General features: G+C 33.1%; 2 long non-coding RNA genes and 1 pseudogene across 2 annotated transcripts; 2 read left to right on the top strand and 1 right to left on the bottom strand.

The window, feature by feature from the left end:
• The first annotated feature begins 56 nt into the window (after positions 1-56).
• LOC146898500 (uncharacterized) lies at positions 57-2,273 on the top strand. Its single transcript, XR_015022970.1, has 2 exons — positions 57-242; positions 1,981-2,273. It is a non-coding gene; the product is annotated as an uncharacterized LOC146898500 (long non-coding RNA).
• Positions 2,274-7,071: 4,798 nt separating this feature from the next.
• LOC146898501 (uncharacterized) lies at positions 7,072-9,014 on the top strand. Its single transcript, XR_015023018.1, has 3 exons — positions 7,072-7,252; positions 7,421-7,492; positions 8,975-9,014. It is a non-coding gene; the product is annotated as an uncharacterized LOC146898501 (long non-coding RNA).
• Positions 9,015-9,381: 367 nt separating this feature from the next.
• Positions 9,382-10,801, bottom strand: LOC146898502 (uncharacterized; annotated as a pseudogene).
• Between the last annotated feature and the right edge of the window lie 13,981 nt (positions 10,802-24,782).

The following is a 24,782-nucleotide window of genomic DNA, read 5'->3' on the forward strand; positions in this document are numbered from 1 at the left end:
CTCTTCCTCCCATGCTACTTCACTCTCGTCCCTCTTCTCTGTTCCTCGTATTCTTTTTTTTCTATTCTTCAAATCATCAAATTACTTCCACAAATCAATCACCCATAAGAAATATTATGCATCTAAGCAAGCTATTTCATAGTACAAGCTCTATTTGGTGAAATTTTGGGGTTAGGGTATGTGCTTTGGGAAAGAAGAGGAATACCCATATTGTGAAAGTTGCTCATTGAAACTTCTTGGAGGTATATTTATCAATTTACAACTCAATTAGTGCATATTAAGAAATGATTAGTTGTTAGAAATTAATTTTTGGAGATTAGAGTAGAAGATAGGAGATTTTGTGGTTAACTATTGTCAGAGAAATAGTAGAATGAGTTTCTAATTCATGAGAAAATATTATTGGTGCTCGGATATGACGCTGGACGCTTCACATGCTTCTTTCGGAGTGGTTAGAAAGCAAACTTAGTTGATTCATCATAACTGTGAGTTGATAACGATCATTATCACATATTTTCACTATTAATATTATTGATATTTTGATAATTTTCTATGTATAAGTGTTTATAAAAATGGGGAACACACCCTTTGAACATTTTTCTTCTCATTGATACTTATGTGTAAAGTCATCGATATTATTATGGTCTCTATTTGAATTTATCTATGACTTATTGAGCAAATGATTTGAAAATAGAGGTTTGATTGCATATACTATGACATGAGTTTTGAGATATGGAGAAATACGGTTTTGAGATATATGTTTTTGGGAATTTTCGATATTAATATATACTCGCTTTGACGCTACTTGTGATTTACAAAGTTTTGGATATATTTAGGATATATTAATGAGATTTGATTGCATATATTTTGAGCACTAGTTTTGATATGGTCCTAAAAACTAGTTTTGATATGTTTTTGGAATTGTGTTTTTTCGAAGATTTTGGTATTAATATGTACTCGACGTGGATTTGATTTGGATTTACTTATGACTACAAGTGGTAGATTTTCAATTGAGTTTTGATGGTACATATTTTGATCCGATATGTTGAAAATATGGTTTGTGAGATGTTTAGAGAATTTGTTTTGAAAATTATGGTTTTAATGACGACGACCTAGGTGCACCTAGTATGTGATTTCAATTAGGTAGAGTTACTCCGTTAGATGGAGCCGCCCCTATGGAAAGGCCGCCATTAGGAGGAGAGGGCTATCAATGAGAGGTAAACACCCTAATTGAAAATGTTTTACACTTTGTTTTGAGTCGAGAGAAAAGAGCTATCCGTTAGATGGAGCCGCCCCTATGGAAAGGCCACCATTAGGAGGAGAGGGCTATCAACGAGATGAAGCTAGTTCTCGATTCACCTATTTTGATTATTTTCACTAAATTGGTTTTCCTATACTTTAAAAACATTTTGTTTTGAGTCGAGAGAAAAGAGCTATCCGTTAGATGGAGCTACCACTAAGGGAAAGGCCACTCTTAGTAGGAAAGAGCTATCAACGAGATGAAGCTAGTTCTCGATTCACCCATTGATTATTTCCATTGAAGTTGGAGTTCCGTGCTTTCTTTAAAGTTTATTATTTTGGTATAATCAAATTGAATGTGATTTTATATTTTATTTGAAGTTGATTATTTTGATCATTTTCACTAAATGGAGTTTTCTATATTTTCTTTAAAGGCTTTTATTATGATTTTCATCAGTGTATTTTTAAAGGCTTGTAACCTATTTTTCACCTCTTCATGCTATTGGATTTTCTTTGAATTATTGTTATTTGATTGGAAATATTTATACATGTGTAAATTTTCATGCGTATAAACGAGTGCGGATTAATAGAATTTTATACGGTTAATATTTTTCTAAATTGACATTATATTTGAGAAATTAAATAATCGTGTCCTTGTGTGTTTCCCTTCTAGTTGGTGGTGGTTGTTGTCTCTCACTAAGTCCTTGTGACTTACTCTTTTATATTCTTTTTTTTTTTTTCCAGATTTCCAAGCAGCTAAGTAGAAAGCTACTAGTAGACTCAAAGTTTAGCCGTGTCACTCTCTTCGGTAGGCTTCTTTGATGGTTGTCTCTTTTGTTTATGTATATGTTGAATCAGAGCATCTGCATCTATTTGGAGTCTAGGAATATTTTATTGAGATGTACAAATATGTAAATATGTCATTTTGAAACTCTGGATGAGAATACAGGTTCATAAACAGGATTAAAATCTTGGAAAATATTCAAAATACAAAGGATACTCTGTCGAAATTTTAGTGGATATCATTTTAAGTGAAAGTCAATTTGGAAATTGTTTAAATTATAATTTGTCAAGTGTCGTCAATAGGCTTGCCGGACTAGGATGCTCTAGTTCGTGCGCCGGTCATGATTGTGAATTTTGGGTCGTGACAAAGTTGGTATCAGAGCCTGGTTGTAGATCCTAATAGCTTCAGACATAGAATGAAAATAGATTCTTGCTAGTAAATTGTGAACCGCGGCACCATTTGCTTGCAAAAATCTATTTGCATTCTATGGTAGTGTCATTTGTTGTCCAATCTTATTATTTCTTTGGCTTAATTGCACTTTTGGCCCTCTATCTTTCCAAAACTTGCGGTTATAGCCCCCTAACTAATTTAAATACAAAACAGCCCCCTAAGTATTGAATCTTTGGCAGTTTTGGCCCCCCAAGGCCAAAAAAATAATTAAAAAATGACACGTAGCACCTCATTTAGAGTGCCACGTCAGCGTTGGGGTCCAAAACTGCCAAAGATTCAATACGTAGGGGGCTGTTTTGTATTTAAATTAGTTAGGGGGCTGTAACCGCAAGTTTTAGAAAGATAGGGGGCTAAAAGTGCAATTAAGCCTATTTCTTTTGGTGAGTATGTCACCCAATTCAATGATCACCACTAGAAGGGAAGACAATTCCTTATGGGTGTACTGCCCAACCTTAAGACCCTAGTCAACGAGGTCGTGGTTTGGTCCGCACTTATGTCGTTCATGTTGACTGACGTAGCTTGGTTGTAGGAGTAGTTAGTGTTATGGTTCCTAGAGGAAGGCGAATTTTGCCATGGGTTTTGATACAACTTGTTGGGGCTGTTGTTGGGAAGCAACATCATAATCTAGACAAACAAATCTTGACGGTCAGCACAGAGTAGATGACAAATTCATCTGGAGGGATTAAGGTTGCTCTAGTAATATTCATGAAACTTAAACTCTGACCTTTTCTAAGTCTAGTGTGCGTAAGGATCCATTGATGTTGTATAGAGATTATGAAAGGCATTAGGATGCTCAAATATAAAGATGCGGGAGTTGATTTCATTTTTGTTGGAAGGTGTGGTATATGGTTGGTTTGATACACTTGCGTGGAAAAGAAAAAAAAAAGGGAATAACCTCCATTGGAATGAAGTGAGATCATTTGATTGTTTATGATTGTTTCCTTCTAGAAAGTGTTGGAAATGGATTCCCTCAAGAGTTGGAATGATCGGACCAGACCGATTCCATGTCAGTTTCATAGTACAAACCCCGTTTTACTGAGCTTTCAATGAACGATCTTCACCCTGTCATAGAAGAGATGTGTATCAAATGGTTCATTAGAGGATTAAGAGATTACATAAGTGGATTTGTGGTTGGATCTAATTGTCCTAACTTGCGAAGTTTTCAAGCTTGACACTTCAGATTTGGCAACAAAAGCTAGAGGGGGGTAGTAAATTGGATTCTCGTAAGAAACAAGTTGGATGATTATATAATGATTATTTTTAACGTGGCGGTGAAGTTATATTTGGTCATTAAGGGCAACAAATAACAATATCACGGAAGGATGGTTATGGTAGACCATTTTGGGCATAGTGCAGAATAGTATATAAGATAATGGAGCATGTAGATAATCCACTTCCTCCTAGAGTAATCTTGATTCTATTACGGTTGATTCAACCATGGCAGTATTTTAAAATATGGTAAAGTACGCTTTCAATATTTTCAACTAGGTTATAATAGGAGGGATCATCCTCGAAAACTACGACACAACCATTAGCTAGTCTTGTATGAACAACCATAGCTTTAGTATAGTTTTTTTTTAGAATTTAAGTGTGAATTGGTTGTTCTTCGAGCATTTTTCTACTATGTTGAGATATTGGGTAATCATTTTTCTACTTTTGAGGAAAAACGGGTTGGGTAGCATATAATTTCACCTTAAGTTAGGAGTTAACAAGTTAATGAAGAGAGGTTATCCAGGATAATTGATCTTGATTAAGGATATATAAGTGGGTATGTAAGGGAGAATTATAGAGTTACAGGCGTGTGGGTATCATAATTTTTCCTGAAGAATTTCTTGGATTTCCACTTGGTAGTAAGATTGAATTCTCTATAGATTTGGTTCATAACACTCGGCCCATATTTAGACCTCTTTAGCGTTTGACCTAGCAAAACTTTAGATGTTAATGGAGCAGCTACAAGATTTTCTCAGCAAGATATTTATTTGCCAAAATTATTTTCATTGAGGAACACTGGTATTGTTTGTAAGGAAGAAAGATGGATCAATGCGATTACGTGTGAGTTATAGAAAATGACTAAGGTGGTAGTAAAGAGTAAATATCGTTTAACGAGTTGTTTGATCAATTTTAAGGATCTCGTTGTATTTTTTTTTCCAAGATTGACGCGTGGGCTGGGTATCATTAGTGGAAGATTAAGTGGGAGCATATATCAAAGAAAACTTTTTGTACACGCTACGAGCATTTTAAATCCTGATTATCACTTTTTTGGGGGCGTTTGTTTTGGGGAAACACAAATTATTCCCAGGAATAACATACATGGGAATGAAAATATGAAAATTTAATTCCTGGGTATTTGTTAAAAAAAGTGTGTGGCAAATAACTTGACATTCCTGGGAAAATTGGAAGTTACAATTTTTTTTTTAAAAAATTTATGCATAATATCATGGGAATGCACATTTCCATCTCTTTTCATGGGAATAAAATCATGGGAATAAGGGAAGTTATGGGAAGTTACTTCATTCCCAGGAACCTTTATACCCAGGAATATTTTTTCTCAACCTCATAACAAACATGGGTATAATCATTCCCTAGCCATGTATTCCCGGGAATGTCATTCTTAACCTTGAAACAAACACCCCCTTTGGGTTTACTAATGCTCCAACATTTTTATGGATTTGATAGGCCGGGTTTTAAACAATTCTTAGATCAATTCATGATATTGTTCATCTATAACATTCTTGTTTATTCCAAGAGTAAAGAAAGTAATGATCTAAACTATCCTACGCATAATTTGAGTATAACAACAATGATTTTGCTCTTAAGATTTAGAGGCATAATTTAGATGGTATGACTCATGAGATTTATACCGACCAAGATGGTAGGTATTCAGTATATCTTTCAACATCGATATTTAAATTTAAGACCTAGAAGGTGGATGAAGCTCTCTTGAACATAAAAAGTTTTGATTTCGCGGACCTATATACCCTTAGAAAGGAAATTGTTGTTGTAGATGATTTAAGTAGAAAGTTCATGAGTAGTCTTGCTCATTTAGCAAAAATGAATGGGGCTATAATTAAAGAATTATGAGAACTTGTTGGAGGCAGAATTCAATTTGAGTTTGATCATTTAAGGATATTGTTAGCCATGTGTAAATTTGTTCCACCATAGTTGATGATATCATGGAGGGTCAGTTAAAATTTAGACTTGGTAAGTTGGTAAATACTGTGAGTAACAATAAAGTTATGAACTTCTTAGTTGATTTTGATGGTGTTTCGTGGTTGAAGTCTTAACTATATATCCCAAATGTTGGTGATTTAAGGAGAAATATATTAAGAGTCGGTTTTTCATTATTGTTATACCATTGTACTAATACTTGAGATAATTATACCGTTGGAATTTGATGAAGAGGGATGTAACATATATTGTCTTTGTGTTCGGTGTGCTAGTAAGTAAAGATTGAGCCTTCAAGTTTACTTCATCTTGTTGGAGCACGTGAATGAAAGTGGGTACGCGTGGCTATGATAAGATGAAGGGGCTATATGCTTTATTTAGAGGAAAATTTATTTTGCATGATTTGTCTAAGTATGTTAGCTCTTATTATGGGGTTGAGTTACTGCTCAGTTTTGGAAGTTTTTCCAAGCTGCATTGAGAACTGTTTGGATCTTAGTGCAACTTTTCATCCTTACACTTATGATCAATTTGAGAGGACTATATAAAACTTAGAGGATATGCTTTGTGCTTGTGTTCTTGATCTTGGAGGGAGTTGTGACTGATGGTTTCCTATAATGGAAGTTGCATATAAATAGTTACTAATCTAGTATTCAAATCACATTGTTTCAGGGTTTGTATGATAGGTTGTGTAGGCTTCCAATATGATGGTTTAAAATGGAGAAATTAGAGTTGATTCAAGATGTCATTCAAAAGGTTGAATTGACCCGAGATTGTTTAGTAACAACTTAGAGTAGGAAAACTACTATGCTAGCTAGAGGTGTCGTCCCTTGGAGTTCAAAGTGGGGGAGAAGGTATTCTTACATGAGATTTTGGAGTGTTTGAGCTTTTGAAGAGTCGGACTTGTAGCATATCGTTTGGTATTTTAACTGGATATCTCAAGAGTTCGTCATGTCTTTCATATTTCTATGCTTCGAAAATACCTTTACAATCTTTCTCATGTGATTAGTAAAGAAGATGTGCAATTGGATGTGAATTTGTCATAAACCGAACATCCGGTAGTTGTAGTAGATAAGGAAGTGAGATGTTTTCAAAAGAGATTGTTTCAATGAAGGTTCTTTGGAAAGGACCGTCCGATGAAGAAACAACATAGAAACCTAAAGAAGTAATGTGTGCAAAGTATCCATACCAGTTCAAAAATCAAGGTTAGTAGTTAAAATTCGAGGACGAATTTTTCTTAAGGGGGGAAGACTGAAACGCACCGTTTCATATAAAGACATATTATATAAAAAAAATAAAAATTAAGTTAAATTAAATTAATTAAATAATAATAAAATGGAAACAGGGGAAGCTTCTACACACATTTCCTTATACTCATTTTCTCTTCCCATGCTACTTCACTCTCGTCCCTCTTCTCTGTTCCTCGTATTCTTTTTTTTCTATTCTTCAAATCATCGAATTACTTCCACAAATCAATCACCCATAAGAAATATTATGCATCTAAGCAAGCTATTTCATAGTACAAGCTCTATTTGGTGAAATTTTGGGGTTAGGGTATGTGCTTTGGGAAAGAAGAGGAATACCCATATTGTGAAAGTTGCTCATTGAAACTTCTTGGAGGTATATTTATCAATTTACAACTCAATTAGTGCATATTTAGAAATGATTAGTTGTTAGAAATTAATTTTTGGAGATTAGAGTAGAAGATAGGAGATTTTGTGGTTAACTATTGTCAGAGAAGTAGTAAAATGAGTTTCTAATTCATGAGAAAATATTATTGGTGCTCAGATATGACGCTGGACGCTTCACATGCTTCTTTCGGAGTGGTTAGAGAGCAAACTTAGTTGATTCATCATAACTGTGAGTTGATAACGATCATTATCACATATTTTCACTATTAATATTATTGATATTTTGATAATTTTCTATGTTTAAGTGTTTATAAAAATGGGGAACACACCCTTTGAACATTTTTCTTCTCATTGATACTTATGTGTAAAGTCATCGATATTATTATGGTCTCTATTTGAATTTATCTATGACTTATTGAGCAAATGATTTGAAAATAGAGGTTTGATTGCATATACTATGACATGAGTTTTGAGATATGGAGAAATACGGTTTTGAGATATATGTTTTTGGCAATTTTCGATATTAATATATACTCGCTTTGACGCTACTTGTGATTTACAAAGTTTTGGATATATTTAGGATATATTAATGAGATTTGATTGCATATATTTTGGGCACTAGTTTTGATATGGTCCTAAAAACTAGTTTTGATATGTTTTTGGAATTGTGTTTTTTCGAAGATTTTGGTATTAATATGTACTCGACGTGGATTTGATTTGGATTTACTTATGACTACAAGTGGTAGATTTTCAATTGAGTTTTGATGGTACATATTTTGATCCGATATGTTGAAAATATGGTTTGTGAGATGTTTAGAGAATTTGTTTTGAAAATTATGGTTTTAATGACGACGACCTAGGTGCACCTAGTATGTGATTTCAATTAGGTAGAGTTACTCCGTTAGATGGAGCCGCCCCTATGGAAAGGCCGCCATTAGGAGGAGAGGGCTATCAATGAGAGGTAAACACCCTAATTGTAAATGTTTTACACTATGTTTTGAGTCGAGAGAAAAGAGCTATCCGTTAGATGGAGCCGCCCCTATGGAAAGGCCACCATTAGGAGGAGAGGGCTATCAACGAGATGAAGCTAGTTCTCGGTTCACCTATTTTGATTATTTTCACTAAATTGGTTTTCCTATACTTTAAAAACATTTTGTTTTGAGTCGAGAGAAAAGAGCTATCCGTTAGATGGAGCTACCACTAAGGGAAAGGCCACTCTTAGTAGGAAAGAGCTATCAACGAGATGAAGCTAGTTCTCAATTCACCCATTGATTATTTTCATTGAAGTTGGAGTTCCATGCTTTCTTTAAAGTTTATTATTTTGGTATAATCAAATTGAATGTGATTTTATATTTTATTTGAAGTTGATTATTTTGATCATTTTCACTAAATGGAGTTTTCTATATTTTCTTTAAAGGCTTCATCAGTGTATTTTTAAAGTCTTGTAACCTATTTTTCACCTCTTCATGCTATTGGATTTTCTTTGAATTATTGTTATTTCATTGGAAATATTTATACATGTGTAAATTTTCATGCGTATAAACGATTGCGGATTAATAGAATTTTATACGGTTAATATTTTTATAAATTGAGATTATATTTGAGAAATTAAATAATCGTGTCCTTGTGTGTTTCCCTTCTAGTTGGTGGTGGTTGTTGTCTCTCACTAAGTCCTTGTGACTTACTCTTTTATATTCTATTTTTTTTCCAGATTTCCAAGCAGCTAAGTGGAAAGCTACTAGTAGACTCAAAGTTCAGCCGTGTCACTCTCTTCGGTAGGCTTCTTTGATGGATGTCTCTTTTGTTTATGTATATGTTGAATCAGAGCATCTGCAGCTATTTGGAGTCTAGGAATATTTTATTGAGATGTACAAATATGTAAATATGTCATTTTGAAACTCTGGATGAGAATACAGGTTCATAAACAGGATTAAAATCTTGGAAAATATTCAAAATACAAAGGATACTCTATCGAAATTTCAGTGGATATCATTTTAAGTGAAAGTCAATTTGGAAATTGTTTAAATTATAATTTGTCAAGTGTCGTCAATAGGCTTGCCGGACTAGGATGCTCTAGTTCGTGCGCCGGTCATGATTGTGAATTTTGGGTCGTGACACTTTTGCATAACACTAGAAGCAACATTAGTTGGACACAACATCCATAAACTCAGGATCATTACCAATTGCCTCAAAAGTTTCATAGGACAACCACACTTCAAGATCCATACTACCTTCTTCTACACCTTTAAACACACAAACAAATATTTCCATTTTCATTATTTTCACTCCCAGTTCGAACCCCCACAGGTTTTCCCCAACCAAAATCATTACCATAAACATTAAACCAGGGTGAACTACTACCCACTAATGTTTTACTATTGTACATACCAAGAGTAATAAAACCAGGTGTTTTCAACCAACTCACAGTCATTTTTCAACATCTCATCAGATTGCAAAGCAATCATCTTGTTCATCTCCAAAGCACCTTTACCAAGTCCATTGTCTTGCAACAAATCACCAACTTTCATGCTAACAACGGAGTCTATCATAGCGTTACCAAAATAATCCTCTTTCAATGGAGGAATCAACCTTGGTCTAACGCCTATAACCACCACATAATGCACTTCTTCTCGAGGGTCAAGGTTTTTGGAACGTATAATAGATCGCCAAATGTGAGTGAAAAGTGCTTGCAAAGAAGATATGTTCTTTGTACCAGCTTCTAAGTTGGCTTTGAATTTTAGTTTTGCAATATTCTCTTTTGTGAAATGAAACATCCTCTCATTTAGGTTGAGTTTTTCTTCTTTATGATAATCATTATTAGAATGATGATTATTTTGTGGTTCTATTGTGAAAGGAAATTGAATCGGAGGTTGAATACCATCTGGAAACCAACGTTCAAATGATGGAATTTTGGATATTTCAAGACAACCATTTGAGTTTTTGGCCCATGAATTGATGAAATGCCAAATCGATGAGCCATCAGCGACCAAATGATTAACTGTGCACGCAATGAAGATGCCATTAAGTAGTTCTGTTACTTGGACAGCAAGTAATGGCTTTGATGTCCCTTCGTAGTTTTTCACTCCGTTAAATGGAAAAAATGAGTGCAGAATTTTAGGATGATATGTGGCTCCAAGGATGTCATCGACACTGGTATTTTCTGCTGCAGCATGAACAAAGAGTGCACCCGCATTGTTGCACATGATGGAACACGAGATAGCGTTATCTTCGTGTTCCTTGATTTTGAGACGACCAGTAAAGGGCGGAAAAAATTCAAGGGTGGATGAAAGAGAGTGTTTAAGGTGTTCGATTTGATTTGATGTGTTTAATTTGGAAGGATGGTGATAAATAAGACCCTTTTGGTTGACTCGAAATGGGAGGAATTGTAGATCCCATGGTGTTAGATCGATTGTATGATGATAATTTAGGTCACAAGGATTGTGATTTGGTGCATGGATTGCAGTGTTGGAGAGGACTTGGATGGAATTCATAATAAGGTAAATAAAGAATTGTGATTTTGGGTGGGTGAGAGAAAGGACGCACATGATCAGTAATCTATTTATAAAAAAGTTTTCTGATTTCCTTTCCAAAAAAGAAAGTATTGATTTGTATATTATGATCTTTGTGGTGCATGATTGTAAAGGATAAGATTGCACATGCTTGTTAAAAAAGAAAAATATATGTTTGAATTAAATAATATGCATTTTCAAAATAATTAATAATATACTCTTTTTGTTCTCGAATGTAAAAAACAAAAAAAAAAAAAAGTGGTCTCAAATGTAAACAAAAATATACTCACTCCGTTTCAAAATGAATGTCGTTTTAGTCAAAAAAAATTGTTTCTAAATGAATGTCACTTTCAGTTTCCAATGCAATAATTACTTTTTCTTTTCAATTGTACCCTTCAATTAATATTATATACATTATTTCCAAAGTATTATTTTTTCTTTAATGAAACACAAACTAATAGTTGATTAGGATAATTTGGTAAAATAACATCTCTCTTTCTTTTAATATAAATGCATTTCTTAATATGTGTGTAAAAACTTTAAACAACACTCATCTTAAAACGGAGGGAGTACAATAGTCATTCTATTAAATATTACTATTCCAATTTTACCCTCATTAACTTTATCGAATTTGTTTCACATTCCCATATTTAACATTTTCCAAAGATTGTCCATTGGTGGAGTTCAAAAGTCATGTTTCTATCATTAATGTTTGAATGTGTACTACTAGAAAATGATTCCAAGACAATGACAATATTGGAAAAATGATATTTTTATAAGAGGAATGCCAGCAACACTCACTATTGAACATTTTCCCTAGCACTCACTTTTTTATTGGAGTGAATTCATGCATGCCACCACTCATTTTATAATGTCTTTTTATAATGACTTAAATGCAGTCAATTAACTTTCTTAACATGTATTTCTTTTTTCTTTTATTTCTTACATTCAAGATCGAATGGAGTATATTTTTATGTCCCTAAAAAAATGTGCTTGTTTTAATCCTTTTCATTTAGGGCCGTGATCAGCATCTCTTCCTAAAAAAACAAGTGTCTTTCTTTTAACGTTTTAAATTTTTCAACACACGAGTGCAATTTTACCCTGTACTACAATCATGCACCACAAAATGCAATTTTATCCTGTATTACAATCATGCACCACAAAATGGCTTATAATTTTATTCACCTGCAACGTCAATCAATAATTTTGGACGCTTTATTAATGAAAATATCAGGACTGGCCCATCAATAATTGAGCCTTATAATAGACTTTTCTTTTTAATTTTCCAAAAGGCTTATAACAGACTTTAAAATGAGGAATTTTGCAGTTAAAAATAATATTTTTATTTAAATTTTATTATTTTGTTATACTTTTTTATTAAAATATTCTTATACACAAATTTTTGTTATTCTAGCGTGCATACAGTGTCTTGCATTGCTCAACAAAAAAAAATAAAAAATCCTCCCTAATAAGAGAGGGGAAAACATCCCACCAAACATTTGTGATATCGTGCCCATGATTAACTAGGTTGTCCGCACAAGCATTCCCTCTAATGTTTCAATATAGGATCTGCATTGTGGAGAAGGAGAGGGTGCACCTTATAGCGGGAAATTAAATGTACAAATAGCAACCCAAATTAACATGTAGTAGAATTGGATAATCATAACTTCAAGTTTGTTAGCAGTCAATAATCATTAGCGAGAAATTATGAATTAAAATAAAAGCTTATTTATTCGCGTAAGTTATTTTTCATAAGCTAAATAAAAATTAAGTCAATTCAAACCGACCCAATATTTAAAAAAGGGATAATTACACTCACCTCCCCTGAGGTTTCTTTAAATGACAATGACACCCCCTCTATTTTCATACTCAACATTGACCTCCCATGTCGTTTGACTCTGTTTAACTTCCGTCAAGTTATTTAGAAAAACAAAATGATTAAAAAACTCATGTTGTATGGGTTTTCATTTTATCCAAGCAACTAGTGCCCTAAAACAACACAAAAGCCGTGAAGCATAGCTGTCACTCTTTCATTGTGTTTCTATTTCCATTCTAAGAAAATGGGCAAATCACTAGTGAGACTGATCATCGAATTCGACGGGTTTGAAGAAGAAGGAAACCTTGAATTAAAATTTATGGGATTCTTCAATTGTTTATGTTGATACAATGATTTTTTGTGATAATTTAATTTACAATTTTTAGGGATTTGATGTATATGCAGGATGTCATTACCAATTTGGTATTGCGATTCATTTAATTTAGGTTGATTTCTTATTGCCTTTTATATGACAACTAGACCTTGCATCCGTGCTGCCGCACGGGTCATATCGATGGCAAACAAAATATTCAATTATACTGTTAATTCATAATCTATTTGTGCAAATATAATGTTAAAAATAATAATACAACTTAAAAAAAGAGAACAAATCATGCTGATACATTACGAAAAATCTCCTTGTTGAAACTGACATTACGAAAAAAAAGGGAACAAATCATTACGAAAAATTTGCCGCAATCTAAAATATGAGAACCATCTCCACCATATACTACATTAAATATATTGTCGGTTGGTTAGTGATGACAGATGGATATGGCGTGATAACTTATTGTTTGGTTACTGCACTGATGGTGTGGATAATGAATGGTGATAATGAACAGAGAAGTGAGAGAGGTAGATGGAACAATGAAAAAAAAATGGTGTATTGAAGTTGAAAAAAAAGAGATGACACAGATAAAGTAACGTTTTTGGAAAATGAAAAAGAAATTAAAGTGGGGGACACAAGGGTAATTGTGAGATTTGAATTAGGTTTTGGGTTTTCATATTAGTGAGTACAAATAAATAAATTGTGATTCACTACATATCAATTATTATGCTTGGAGTGGTGACAATTTTCAAGGATTCATCAGATGAGTGAATTATAAAGGGGGAGTCGGTTATGTAAAATCACCCACTACACATTAGTTATGCTTAGAGTGTTACCTATTTTCAATGATTTATGAGATTATGGAGAACAGAACTTGAAGGGCAACAACAAAGACACCTATTTATAAGAAGAGAGTGAGAATTTGAAAGTTATCATGAAAAACCACCCACGATGCTTGGAGTCGTGGCTATTTTCAAGGATTTATCTAAACCCACTACACATCAGTCATGGTTGGAGTGGCTATTTTCAAGGGTTTTCAAGCAACAACATTGTACGTGTTTAGGGTCAAGACTATATTTTCAAGGATTTATGAAAGGCCACTACACATCAATCGTGCTTGGCGTGGCTATTTTCTAGGAACAACATTTGCACGTGTGTTCAGGCTAAAAAAAACTACCTAAGCAGTGTTTAAGGGTACAATAACAAAAATATGTTGAGGTGGCAATTTTCCCTATTTTTTAGGACTAAATAGCTATTAGAAATTATAACCATTGCCAATCCTAACCTATATCAGAAAACGTGAAGACTGTATATTTGAAAATTCAAGGATTGAGAAACAATCTTAATTGAGTTGAAAAATCATAAAATCCCCAAATTTTTAAACCCTAATCACTATCCAGAAAATCAAAATGAATAAAATAATAAAATAGCATTGATATCAAAGGGGGAAGAAAGGGATGGAAATGGCTGATTTCTGGGTTGAGATCGCATGAATAAGGGGAGAACATGACTTCAGAACCGTATAACGTTAAAGTCGGGAAGGAGAGGAAAAGAGATTAATTGCCTTTTAAAATGTCTGTTTGGTATAGGATATGCATTAGTGGAAGCGATATTATGATATTATAACACTAAAACAGCTACTGGTCAAGTGGTCAAAGTGCTTGGATGGAGGCAATTGTAACACCCCGTTTTCCCAACATAAAAATCTCTTAAATAAAATCAGAGTTTAACATCTTTAACGGAATGTCACATTTCATAAAAATCTCAAACTGAATAAATAATAATTTATCCTTCAAAAAAATCATTCAACATAAGTATTTCTAAACTTTGCAGCGGAATTTATCAACTTCTAAAAATAGTCTTTGGCACGCAGGCCTCATCATAAAAGTCTCATAAATCTTAGTTCAATAATAATTCTTAAACTTCAAAAGCAATACGAAAAGGAACAGAAAATAGTATCAAAATCCCCATCCCGTTACGTATCAGAGCATCCTAGACGACACGACGGAGATTACTCACAACAACAGCTAGTCCTGGTTATCTGCACGTTACCAACGTAAAGGCAACATTCAAACAGAAGGGGTGAGATTTCTCAAACAATAATATTAAGCATATTAATCATAAATCACATAGCATCGTATCATAAATCGCATAGCATCTCATCATAAACAACTTCATAATCAATCATCATAAGCAACTTCATAATCAATCATCATAAACATCATAATCATTCATCATCTTAAGCATCATAATCATTCATAAAGCACTTCATTAATAGCTCATCAACTTGACATCATAACATCTTAACAACTCGACAACTTGACATCTTAACATCTTAACGACTTCGACTCGACTATGCAACTTCTACTTCTCAAATCATCTTGACAAATGCAAATGCATGTGGTACCATTTTAGGGCATAAGCCCTCCTCGTCGTGGTTGAGCATGAATATACTCCTAGGGCATGAGCCCTCATCGTCGTGGTTGAGCAAAAGCTCCATCGACGTGGTTGAGCAAAAGCTCCATCGTCATGGTTGAGCAAAAGCTCCAGGGCATGAGCCCTCATCTATAAATGAATATGCATGGACTCAACATCTTACGTCTTAGAACTTCATGAACATCTTATAACTCCTTGACTTAGACCGACACTTACATCCTAAATAAGACTCAGCAGTATATGCAACATATAAATAATTCATCTCATATCAGCATCATAGTACAACAACATCAAATGATAGTCAACAACATCTTAAACATCGCATCATCATAAGCATCATAATTAACACATATAGTGCATAAATAACAATGTCACATCTTTATATAACCCATCTTTAAATCACACATCTTCAAATAGCAAATCTTTAGATCACACATTTTTAAATATCACATCTTTGTATAACACATCTTCAAATAGCATCATTGTCAAATACGACATCGTTAAATAGCATCATCGATAGATAGCACATCAATTACACATCATCAAATAATTCTCAAATTACACTTAGACAAATAATTCATCGATTACACTTCGTTAAATAACTCAGCAATTATACATCGTCAATTAACGCATCGTTACACATATAAAAGTAGTAGAAATAATTTTCATGATAACTATCAACTCTATAAAATTACTTTAAAAATAAGAATATGTTATTCTGAACTAATATAATAGCAATTTCTTGATCAATATTTGTTTATACTTATACAGTATTGAATTCGGTATATAAAATAGGTAAGGTGTAATACTAAATAAATCCATGTATGTTTCTCATAAACTAAAATTAGTGTCTTTCCAAAATCATGCTAGCAAGTTATTAGCCTAGTCTAAAATATAAATAATAGACCAATCATTTTATTAAAACAAAAAACTCAGACAAGGAGGTAATATAAAGAAGGACGTAGGCACATATGTATCTGAGATAATGCAATGGGAATACAAAGTAGCAACTAGTTACAATTAATAATTGATTGCATTTAATATATGAATCTCATGATAGCTATTTGTAAATATATAAGGTATGTAACTTCTAATACCGAACATTTCTGGTCATTGATAAACAAAAATTCATAGGGTAGTAAACCGAAGGACATATAAAAGACTCGAAGAACATATATGAGTTTAGTCAAAGGTAGTTAAAACAAATTCAACAAAGCTTCGAAGAAAGTAGGCAGTAATGAATTAGACTACAAATCGAACAGAGTTACACTTACAGCAACATAAGAGAATACGGGTTCACAAAGATTTATCACAATTTATAAACTACAGTTAAACATATAGTTATAGCAACGTAAAAGAAGATGAATTTAACAAGAATTCATCACCTAATCATCAATTCTCACTCAAACCCTAATTCTCATAATCTTACAAAACTCATCCTAAAACATGTTAGATGCAATCTAATGATCTACAGACTTAATATTAGTGAAAGATAGTATCACCCTTACCTTAGATTGTTTTTCTGAAATCAAAAGCAGCGTTCTTCGTTCCTAGGGTTCTCTCTCTCTGAGTTCTCCTCTTTCTCCTCTTTCTCCAAAAAGCGGTTTAACGTAAAACTCTTTCTAACATAAGCTTCCTTATTTATAATAACAAATACTCTTCCTAAACTTATTTAGGCCCAATAACTTATTATTCTTTATATTCTAACCTCCAATTCTACTTACACTAATAATTCTCATATTCTAATAAATAATAGAATAATGCCACATAATAAAATACTAACACCTCATATAAATAAATAAATCACATAAATAGACTCTAACTTAATAAAAATAATTAAATAAAAAGGAGGGCGTTACAACTCTCCCCAACTTAAAAGAATTTCGTCCTCGAAATTCAAAGCACAAGAGAAAATAAATTTAGTTATTGCTTCTTCAAACAAAACACGAAACCACATCAAAGTTAGTCAGTTAAACATGATCACATAATAAAACATAACTACTAACTAGAAAACATGACGACACGACACAACGACTCATCTACTTGGCCGGACGGACCGACCTGCTCTGATACCAATTGTAACACCCCGTTTTCCCAACATAAAAATCTCTTAAATAAAATCAGAGTTTAACATCTTTAACGGAATGTCACATTTCATAAAAATCTCAAACTGAATAAATAATAATTTATCCTTCAAAAAAAATCATTCAACATAAGTATTTCTAAACTTTGCAGCGGAATTTATCAACTTCTAAAAATAGTCTTTGGCACGCAGGCCTCATCATAAAAGTCTCATAAATCTTAGTTCAATAATAATTCTTAAACTTCAAAAGCAGTACGTAAAGGAACAGAAAATAGTATCAAAATCCCCATCCCGTTACGTATCAGAGCATCCTAGACGACACGACGGAGATTACTCACAACAACAGCTAGTCCTGGTTATCTGCACGTTACCAACGTAAGGGCAACATTCAAACAGAAGGGGTGAGATTTCTCAAACAATAATATTAAGCATATAAATCATAAATCACATAGCATCATATCATAAATCGCATAGCATCTCATCATAAACAACTTCATAATCAATCATCATAAGCAACTTCATAATCAATCATCATAAACATCATAATCATTCATCATCTTAAGCATCATAATCATTCATAAAGCACTTCATTAATAGCTCATCAACTTGACATCATAACATCTTAACAACTCGACAACTTGACATCTTAACATCTTAACGACTTCGACTCGACTATGCAACTTCTACTTCTCAAATCATCTTGACAAATGCAAATGCATGTGGTACCATTTTAGGGCATAAGCCCTCCTCGTCGTGGTTGAGCATGAATATACTCCTAGGGCATGAGCCCTCATCGTCGTGGTTGAGCAAAAGCTCCATCGTCGTGGTTGAGCAAAAGCTCCAGGGCATGAGCCCTCATCTATAAATGAATATGCATGGACTCAACATCTTACGTCTTAGAACTTCATGAACATCTTATAACTCCTTGACTTAGACCGACACTTACATCCTAAATAAGACTCAGCAGTATATGCAACATATAAATAATTCATCTCATATCAGCATCATAGTACAACAACATCAAATGATAGTCAACAACATCTTAAACATCGCATCATCATAAGCATCATAATTAACACATATAGTGCATAAATAACAATGTCACATCTTTATATAACCCATCTTTAAATCACACATCTTCAAATAGCAAATCTTTAGATCACACATTTTAAATATCACATCTTTGTATAACACATCTTCAAATAGCATCATCGTCAAATACGACATCTAAATAGCATCATCGATAGATAGCACATCAATTACACATCATCAAATAATTCACAAATTACACTTAGACAAATAATTCATCGATTACACTTCTTTAAATAACTCAGCAATTATACATCGTCAATTAACGCATCGTTACACATATAAAAGTAGTAGAAATAATTTTCATGATAACTATCATCTCTATAAAATTACTTTAAAAATAAGAATATGTTATTCTGAACTAATATAATAGCAATTTCTTGATCAATATTTGTTTATACTTATACAGTATTGAATTCGGTATATAAAATAGGTAAGGTGTAATACTAAATAAATCCATGTATGTTTCTCATAAACTAAAATTAGCGTCTTTCCAAAATCATGCTAGCAAGTAATTAGCCTAGTCTAAAATATAAATAATAGATCAATCATTTTATTAAAACAAAAAACTCAGACAAGGAGGTAATATAAAGAAGGACGTAGGCACATATGTATATGAGATAATGCAATGGGAATACAAAGTAGCAACTAGTTACAATTAATAATTGATTGCATTTAATATATGAATCTCATGATAGCTATTTGTAAATATATAAGGTATGTAACTTCTAATACCGAACATGTCTGGTCATTGATAAACAAAAATTCATAGGGTAGTAAACCGAAGGACATATAAAAGACTCGAAGAACATATATGAGTTTAGTCAAAGGTAGTTAAAACAAATTCAACAAAGCTTCGAAGAAAGTAGGCAGTAATGAATTAGACTACAAATCGAACAGAGTTACACTTACAGCAACATAAGAGAATACGGGTTCACAAAGATTTATCACAATTTATAAACTACAGTTAAACATATAGTTATAGCAACGTAAAAGAAGATGAATTTAACAAGAATTCATCACCTAATCATCAATTCTCACTCAAACCCTAATTCTCATAATCTTACAAAACTCATCCTAAAACATGTTAGATGCAATCTAATGATCTACAGACTTAATATTAGTGAAAGATAGTCTCACCCTTACCTTAGATTGTTTTTTTGAAATCAAAAGCAGCGTTCTTCGTTCCTAGGGTTCTCTCTCTCTGAGTTCTCCTCTTTCTCCAAAAAGCGGTTTAACGTAAAACTCTTTCTAACATAAGCTTCCTTATTTATAATAACAAATACTCTTCCTAAACCTATTTAGGCCCAATAACTTATTATTCTTTATATTCTAACCTCCAATTCTACTTACACTAATAATTCTCATATTCTAATAAATAATAGAATAATGCCACATAATAAAATACTAACACCTCATATAAATAAATAAATCACATAAATAGACTCTAACTTAATAAAAATAATTAAATAAAAAGGAGGGCGTTACAGCAATGGGTTGTGAGTTCAACTCCCTGCAGAGACATTTTTCAGAAAGATTTTTTAAACCTCTCAAAAAAGGTAATTGTGAGATTTGAATTAGGTTTAGGGTTTTCATATTAGTCAGAAAGATTTTAAAGGTAATTGTGAGATTTGAATTAGGTTTAGGGTTTTCATATTAGGCATGCATTGTGAACCTTCGTATTATATATTAAGACTAGACCATCGACCCGTGCTCCGCACGGGTCCTACCGACTAAAATATGTACGAATAAGTTATATCATAATAATAAAAAAAATATGAAATATTCACATGATAAAAATGTATTACATTAATCATATCATCTTGACATTAATATAGTTTAAAAACCGTACATTTTACATTAGTTATCATACATTATGAAATACTATAAAAACGACATTTGAAGTGACATTAGTATTTTCACATTCATCATTGGTTATCATCAACCCTTCTTTTTTTTTTACATATTCAACCCATCTCTTAAAGTAACTCTTGTTAATATTCATTACAAATAAAACAAACAAAAATTGACTCCTTTGAAACTTGATCCAAGCCTTACACCAATTCCATATTAAGTTTATGCTTCTGTAGCAAGAGTTTGTAATTCCCCTCATTAAATCCTACCATGACATTCTCTAGCTTATATGTTCCTCCTTCTTCAACCATTCCTTGAATCGTTGGCACCAGGAACTTACGAACAGTGGCATGGATCCGTCCTCGCTAAACAAAAAATAACATGTCATTAACATAAACCATAGTATATGTTATGGTAGTAGCAACTTGAAAAAAGGATCATTTATTTATACAATCAATTTATATAATATACATTCTCATCAACCAATATCATGTTCATGAAGATGATATCGTCTGGATTTTCCTTATCACGGATCAGCCATATATGGGCCACACGGACAATCAACTTCAAATCCTTCTTTCCACCTGTCACAGCTAAAATGGGGGTGAAAATGTTTGCCATATTAGCAAGTGCAAGAAATAGTTATATTTGCTTAAAGTAGAGAATGGTTGTATTCTCACAACTAAGTGGTATTTAAATAGGTAATTGGCAATTCTCTTTGTTAGTTTCAAATGTGAATGATCATAGTCTTCTATTGTTAATAATTACTATTGATTGCAACCATAAAAGCAATTAGAGCAATAGTAATTGATTAGCATAAAATTGAATCATTGGTAGAGCTATTAATAGGGCGATTAAAGCAATTAAAGCTATTGAAGCCATAAAATCAGTAATTCAATTTGTGCGATAACCACGTCATAATTGCTTTTAATAGGTAGTAATTGGTAGAGTAATTATTGCATAATGCATAAAAGCAATTAAAAGCAATTCTTATACGAAAATAAAACTGAATAGTGCATAAAAGCAATTGAATAGTCCAAACGGAGAGCATCCAAAAAAGTGTCATTATCGTAAATAATGGAAACAGAAAATTTAACAAAAAATGCTTTGCATCAATTTTTTTCGTGATGTAATATTTTTTTTGCTAAATTTCCTGGGCATATTGATGCAAAGCTCAATTATGACTTGTTAACCACGTCATAATTGCTTTTAATAGGTAGTAATTGGTAGAGTAATTATTGCATAATGCATAAAAGCAATTGAAAGCAATTCCTATACAAAATTAAAATTGAATTCTTGTTAACAAAATTGCACATAGCCCTGCTCGATCTTTAGTCACATCATAAAGAAAAACAGAGAGCATCAAAAAAAGTGTCATTACCGTAAAGAATGGAAACAGAAAATTTAACAAAAAATATACTGCATCAATTTTTTTCGTGATGCAATATTTGTTGTTAAATTTTTTGTGCATATTGATGCAAAGCTTTTCCATATAGCATGACAAATGTGTTTAATATATTTTTTGTGGCTATTTTTTGTTATTGGAGCATATTTGATATATAACATATATAGCATAGTCGATTAACTTCTTCGTGTATTAAGTTTTTCATGACCAATTGATATAAGTACGTTTTAATTGCTTTTAATAGGTAGTAATTGGTAGAGTAATACGTCTTCAATTGCATTAACTAAGTAAGATGAGAAAATTTGTAGACTTTGAATCAACAGGTGTGATCAAGTGTGAAAATAGAGGTTGAACGGATGAGATTAGATTAGTGATTAGTACATGTTTAGGAGGGAAAAATGCTAGGGATTAGGGCAAAGAATGGTGAATTAGGGCAAACATGATAGCCAAGCAAGTCTAGCTTTTATAATAAAGGATTTGGTAGAAAAAAAATAAAATAAAAATATGCAAAAAGCTTCAAACAACAACATAATCTTCAATGGTGTTGTAGATGAAGATGGTGTTCTTAACAGGAAAACAGCGCTTGCTTTCATTTTAGCAGAATAATAAACGGTGTTAAATTGAAGAGGGAGGTATCTATCTATTTTGAAAAGCTTAAGGGAAGTTAATGTCTATTATAAAACTAGAGGGGGTGTTAGTGTCATTTAAAGAAACCTCAAGGGTCGTCATTGTAATTAACCCTTTAAAAAATGACATTTGTGTTAAAAGCTTAATATATTTACAAATTAATAACACATCAGACATATGTTTTCAGCTCAACCAATAATTGAACAACTGATTGGGTTGTGGAAGATCTACTGTATCACTCCCTAGCATACGAACAACGGTGGACATGGTTGATCGATCTGCTGCAAGTTTGAGTTCCTTATAAACAACCACCATTAAAGTAAAAACTACTTTTAGATTAACTATAAATTCCTTAAGTCTTATTTGGCTTTTTGACCCCATAAAACTACTTAGTTTATCCACTTTAATTCAGCCCAATAAAAATGCTCTTAGTCTATTGCGTTTTACTTTTTCAGGAATTTTTCTGTACATGGAAACAGTTCCACAATGCCAAAACATCTTCTTCGGCACAAATGTTAACCACGCTTATTGTTTGAATTAGCTTGTTCTCAATTTTTGATTAAGCCGAAAACGATATAAATACTTAGATAGGAGTATGAATATAACAACTTAATCAATGATACCTTTTTCCATTGGTCGCTTCTCTCAGATGTTCTCCGTTTAACTCACTACCGGGAGCCATAACGGCCTCGCCGGAGTAACTTCCGGTGGCAAAATTGAAGCGATTAGTGTTCGCATTTCACAAGATGAGTATGAAGCTGGGTTGGAGGAATGCAAATGCAACCTTCATGGTTGATTGACCTTGAACAAGGGTGATGCTCCAATCACCACAAAAATTATGCTTGAGAAGCTTGGAGCAGCTTGGAAAGAAATCAACAATTGGTCCGTTGTTCCTCTAGGCAAAGGTTTCTAGGAATTCAAGTTCAACTCGATTGAAGATATGCGCAAGTCTGGTCATTACATTTGGTGAATCTCAAACCAGAGTTGTTACGTTTCTTCTGTTGGACAATGGACTTTAAGATGCAGAATCAGGTCCAAACTCATGCTCAAGGGTGGATTCGTTTGAAGAATCTTTCCCAGGAATATTGGAGATGGAAAACCTTGTACGAAATTGCTTCAGGTATTGGAACTCCTCTCACAATAGATGATGCTACTAAGTCTAGACTTTGTGGGTTATTTGCTAGAGTGCTAGAGTGTTGAGGAGGACTGGCCTCATTGCTTGTTTGAATCAGAAGTCACTACTGCTGCAAGCCATATAAGTGCTGACAACATGGCAACTAGCTCTACTGCAGTTTGCAACACGTCTGTCTCAAATGCAGAGATAAACAAGAGTAAACAGGCACTTCCACATAATCAAGCTCCAGACATTTCTGTGAAAGCTTTTGCTGAGCCTATAACTAGTTCTCCTCTCTTTACGACCATTGATAAAAGGCCAATTTACTGTGTTGTTGAAGCTCCTCCTTGTAAATCTAATGATGCTATCGACAAGAGTGTCTCTATCCTTAAAAATCATTGGGGTGACTTAGGAGATGATGCTCTGGTTCAAGGCTTGGAGGGTAGGAATGTTGGTTCAGATACTTCTCTAGTATCTCCCAACACTTCTTTATGCAACAAGAAACAGAAAAAGCCTATATACAAAGAGCAGCCTGCTAGTTTCAACTCTGCAGGAATGAGAACCCGTGCCCAAAAGGGTTTCTCCAAAGTGGTTCAATGAAGAGTGCAGCAAATAGTTTGAAACTTCACCAAAATCAAGATTGTTTATTGCAGCTGGTGTATGTGATTTTTGAAATTAAAGATGGAAGTAGCACGACTAGTATGCGATTTCCTCTTGTTTTCAATTGTCTTCTTTTGCTCCTGTGTAAAAGGTTTTCAGCAGGAAAAAGAAGAATAGGCTGCAACGATCTAACGGTACAAACACAAATGGCATTCAAACTCGTTCTAAAAAGGAGGTTCCCAAAGACATCACCAAGTATTTGGGGAGTATATTCAGTGTTCTTGGTTTTCTCATTGCCTTTGTGATTGCTCTTTGTTTTTGCTAGCATAGGTTATGTTTTGATAGTTGGCCTGTTATGGCTACTACTTGTCTCTCTTTCTTTTGTGTAATTTCTGCACTCTGGCTGTATAAGGGTTCAAGCCCTCTCTTGAATTTTAATGCTTTCTTTTGCCATATAAAAAAAAAAAAGACTCAATTTTTGATTGAACTTCGAGGTTATTAAAATAAAGTGTGAATATGCATAACAATGTTTGATTTTCTAAATATCTAATCAAGATTAATAACTCTTCCATTTTCTATTATATGATTTAAACTTAACAGATATCAAATTCTACTTCTCATGTTTCTGGGTGGTTTTAGCTTTGGAAGGTGTTTTTTA

Source organism: Medicago sativa, chromosome 8 (genome assembly GCF_051527215.1).
Source record: "Medicago sativa cultivar Bolivia chromosome 8, Bolivia_mono, whole genome shotgun sequence".
NCBI classification, from domain to species: domain Eukaryota; kingdom Viridiplantae; phylum Streptophyta; class Magnoliopsida; order Fabales; family Fabaceae; genus Medicago; species Medicago sativa.